The sequence below is a fragment of the Chinchilla lanigera genome, unplaced genomic scaffold (assembly GCF_000276665.1).
Source record: "Chinchilla lanigera isolate Chin_1 unplaced genomic scaffold, ChiLan1.0 scaffold00017, whole genome shotgun sequence".
Lineage (NCBI taxonomy): Eukaryota > Metazoa > Chordata > Mammalia > Rodentia > Chinchillidae > Chinchilla > Chinchilla lanigera.
The window spans coordinates 3,944,662-3,949,801 of record NW_004955418.1 but is presented as its reverse complement, the minus strand read 5'-3'; positions in this window follow the sequence as shown (position 1 = coordinate 3,949,801).

Sequence of the window (5,140 nt, the reverse complement as noted above, 5' to 3'; positions counted from 1 at the left end):
TGAACTAAGTGTGATTTTAGATCTCTACAGAAAATAGAAAGCCATAAGATGCAGAGAATGTAAAGAGGACTCTATCTAGACAGAAAAGAAAGTCAGAAGAGAGTGTGCCTCTCCCTTGAGCCAGAACCCTGCAGATATGGTTAGAATTCTAGATAAAATTTGGGAAGTCCAGTGAAATTGTTCCTTGTTTTTTTTGGCAGATGGAAAGATTTTAACTATGTTGTAGATAATGATTTGGAGTGGCTAAGAAAGAGACTCAAGCAAAGAAACAGGCAGAGGTAATGCTCTTGAAGTTAGCCTCTATTCTCATGTACCACAAAGGTCATTTGGTTTTCCTGGATACTCCCACAGACAACTCAAGGGCAGGCCAGCAACAAGGTTGACATACAACACCTCAGAATGGAAAGATATAGTCCTTGTATCACCAGGCTCGTTCTTGGCCTCTAAGTCCTTAAGTCTACTTTAGTCACGTGTATTTATCAATCATCTCATTGTTTTACTGTACAAAGCTAGAGGTAGCCACCCATACTAGTAGGTTACAGAAGAAATGTATTTGCAAACCAAATCCTCTGAGAAGTTGGTAACTAAATTGATTCCTGAAAGATCAGTAAAAATAGCTATAAAAAGAGAGATAAAAGATATTCAGCAGAGAGGGGACAGATGAAACAAATACAACGAATCTGCATCAGGAGAAATAAACTGAGAACTTGGACAGACGTGCTAGTTTTGTATATTAGAGATAGATTACTGAAGCAAAAATTAAGTTAGTTCTGTTTGATTTGGAGAATAAGAGAAATGGGGGAGGCAAAGCCCACCCCAGGATTCCTAACACTACTATTTGGATAGATGTTGATTTCATTAAAAGAATTGGTTAATGTGTGAGTGAGTGATATGAGTGTGTGAGTGTGTGTGTGTGTGTGTGTGTGGTGTGCGTATTAGGTAGCATTATGCTAAGAAGCTGATGGTCAGTAATTCAGTGGCTTACCAAAGATGGAACTTTAAGCAGGGTCTCATGCATCAATGTAAGGCCAGCGTTCCATGCTGTCAAGCAGCTCTGCTCCTGCTTCAGTGACCCAGCTTCCTAAGCTGGTCCTCCGTCCATGAAGTTTCATCATCCCCTGCATACTTGAGGCCAGGTCTAGAGGTTCGAGATATTGCAAAGGGTAAAGAAAGTGAGACACAGAGGAAAGAGATTTAGACATCTTAAATCTCAGAGCTAAAGAGACACATGCAGCACATTCCTCTGAGAAAAAAGGATCCATGTGATCACAACTAACTTCAAGAAAGACAGGGAACCTTTTACCTTTCTTGTGTGCTCCATGCCAAGCTGAAATTCTGTTTTCATGGAAGAATAGGGGAGTGGATTCTGGTGGACAGTGAAATGGCTTTGCCATGATAGGTGTAGGGCTAAGGATGTATATTTAGGAGAGACCCAACTATGAGAGTGGGTGAAGTCCCAAGTGTGTGTGGATCAGAAAAGAAGACAAAGAAAGACTCACCACATTTGAGAGGAGCCCAGGAAGGAGCTCAAGTAGGTCTGTACACAGATATAGAAGTGTATACATATTTCTGGATAGATGTTTGTCATTCTCTTATCCTGCCCAACATCTTCGCCCTCCTTGTATACTTGATGAATTTTTCATGCCAAAAATTTTCTTAAGAATAGAACCCACCTTCTTATATAGAGATGAAAATACCAGGTTACTTTCTCCCACCATCCCTTCTATTGTGAATGTGAAGATGTGACCTAGCTCTAGTCACATGTATTGGACCAAAGTATAAACTGCAAATTAATGCAGAGAGCATGGCCAAATGTACAGAATGTTCCAGCAGCAGTTGTGTTTGCAGTGAGACTCAGTGCTTAGGGCAACCATGGCACTCGAGCCATAGCAGTGCCCAGTACCTGGTGCTGGTGGTGTTGATGGTACAAGTGGAATTGCTTAGTGCTTATGTCAGGGTTAGATGGCATTAGTGTCTCAAGCAGGACACTTCTGCAAGATTATTTTCAATATTACCCTTGACTACTTAGCCTGTGACATGCTGTATTTTTTTTTTCCTGAAATTCTTAGGTCTATGCAGTATATTACAGTAAATCTTTTATACCCAAAATCTTATAGTTGCTTTTAATTGAGGACACAGCAATACATATTCCTTAAAATAAAGTTAGATGTGTGTGTCGGCAAAGCTTTAATCCCAGCACTATGGGATGCTGAAGCAGGAGAGTCACAAGTTCCACCCCAATCTAGGCAAAACAGTGATTTAGTGAGTCCCTGTCCCAAAATTTTAAAAATAAAATAAAATGAACATTTTAAAAGGGCTGAAATAGAGCACAGTGAAAAGGCTCTGGGTTCAATCCCCAGTACCACAGCAAAATGAAAATTTTAAAATTCCCTTTTGTACATGAAACATCTTGTAAAAGTGTTTCAGAATATTGGCTAAAATTTTTTCCCACTCTATGGATTGTTTCTTCACTCTGTTGGTGATTTATTTTGCTGTGCAAAAGCTTTTTAATAAGATGAGATCCCAGTTGTTGATTTCTTTGTCATATTTCTCGTGCTGTTTCACTCATAAAATCTTTGTTTACACTTACGTCTTCAAGTGTTCTTCCTGTTTTTCTTCCAGCAGATTTAGTGTTTCTGTTTTTTTAATATTTAGATCTTTGATCCATTTTGATTGTATTTTAGTGCATGGTGATAAACCTGGATCTAGTCATAGTCTTTGGCATGTGTAAAGCCAGTTTTTCCAGCAACATTTATTTATTTATTTATATTTTAAAGAGAATAATAAAAAAGAACAATAGCAAAATACCAACAACACAGACAAAAACAAAACAAAGCAAAAACAATGAAAGTGATATAGGGTTTCAGAACAAAATGATAGGCATGGCTTTCTTGCAGTGAACATGTTTGGCCCTTTGTCAAAAATAAGGTGATTGAGTGTATTTGGAGGTGTTCCTGCATCTTTTAATCTGCTCCATTTAGTCTCTGGTCTTTTTTCTTTTTTTTTTTTTTTTTCTGGTACTCTGCTGTTTTTATCACAGTAACTCTGTAGCATAATTTTAAGTCAGGGATTGTGATGCCCCCTGCCTTGCATTTATTGCCCTCTCTCTGTCCTCAGGGAAGAGGGGTCTATGGGTATACTTATTTACCCATCAAAGCAGTCTTAACTTTGAAGGCCAGGATCCTTTTAACATTTTGTTTTTTGAATGAATGAATGAATGAATGAATGAATGAGTAAATGAATGAACAAACTCTAGCGTGTGGCCTGGGTCCAACTAGAGAGAACTATGCTCGTTATGGGATGAAAGTATGTTTTATTTCAGCTAGTGCTACCTTATGGCTATGGGTTTTTTTTGTTTTTTGTTTTTTGTTTTTGGTACTGAGTATCAAACTTGGGACCTCACACTTGCCAGGTAGGCACTGGGCCCCTGAGCTATATCCCTGGCCCCTGGCTATGCATTTTTATAGATAAAATTTGACCAATAGCTGCTTCTCTTATATGGAAATGAAAATATTATTTTTAGACAAGAGCACTTAAGAGTAGAAGTGGATTTATGCCCCAAGGAAGCAAATCTGTACTGGTTATTATAATTTATTCTACTTCCTGTTCTTTCAGTGAGGTAGGGTCAGGCTTCAACCCACAGAACGACCACAGCCCTGCAAAGAGCTGGTGCTGCACCTGCCCACAGCTTTTGATGTCTACGCTGCAGCACTCCGTTAGGCGTTTTCTCCCCGGGATCTGGAGTGAGGTCGGAATGTGTGGAAACTTCCATAGACGGAATGTTGTTTTGATTTTTTCCAGCCCACTCTTCAGTTATTTTCTCTGCCTAAACATTTCTATGCTTTGAGAATTTTCTGAAAATACTTTAACTCTTAAACATCTTCCAAATTCCATTTGTTTCCCAGATTTTTCTGTTTAACTTTTTTTTTTGTTGTTATCTAAAGACATTTAGAAAGGACTTTTAAAATCCTTTCAGCAATTTGTTTCCATCTCTTTAAAGATCTTACTAAATTTCTCTAGTAATTGGCTGACAAACACAGAGCCTAGATTCTGTAAAACTTGTCAAAACAACAGGGAGAGAAGACCATATAACGATGTGACCTTCTTTAGTGACCCACATACAAGTAGATAATCTAGGGAGTAAGTAGATAGCTACAGAAACTTTATATTGAGACAAGATTGATCCTTGCCTTCTCTTCTTGACCAAGTCTTTGCTGAAGAAAGTTAAGAGTCATAATAATACAGTGTTGCTGAAACACAAGACAGTATAATTTTTTTTAGAAAAGAAAAAGAAAAATAAAGAAAAAAAGAGTAAAATAAGTAAGAGGGGGTAAAAACAGGAAAGGCAGAGAGAGGGGAAATGAGAGTAGGAGGAAAAAAAGGGAAAAGAAAGGGAACAGGGGCAGGAAGAAAGAGATGGAGAAAGAAGGAACAATGTCAAAAGATGAGAGCAGTATTCTTAGGCAGCTCCAGATGCAGATTTATCTTCTCATCAGTCTAGGCTCTCATCCCTAATTTCCAGACTGAGAGAACTGGCTTCTTATTGATGTGATCCCTCTTTCTGTCCTCAGCATTTTTTCGTCTCACAAATGTTTTTACTAAATTCAAAATATAATTGCAATAGAATACAATTTTAAAAAACTATAGTACGTCAGCTTGAGGGACCTACAACCCTTAAAGTACCAGTGAAAGAGGTACGCTCTTCTGGCTGTCAATAAATCCAGAGAAAACTGGGACATTATGTTAGGGTCTTTGTTATTAGCCCGAGGACAGCCTGCTTTTGGAGACTCCTAGAATCCAGACAGTTACTTCAAAGCAAAGTAGTTTATTTCTGGGCTGTCAAATATATATTGTGCCAGGAGTGTGTAATAGAACCAATTAATTGGAATGCTTAGGCTCATTCTGGTAAGAAAAGAGTGGAGTTGCTTGGGCACATGTTGAACTGATGAGAAAGCAGACAACAGGACTTCCATACCCAACCTCTGGCTGAGTAGCCGGGTGATTTTGGAAAATTCACCTAACATTCCTGGTTCAGCTGAGCATGCATAACATGGCCAGGTTGAATTAGCTCCTTTCAGCTTGAACATTCTGTGACTGTGGACTTATGTCATTTCTTTTTTTTTTTTTTTTTTTTTTTTTT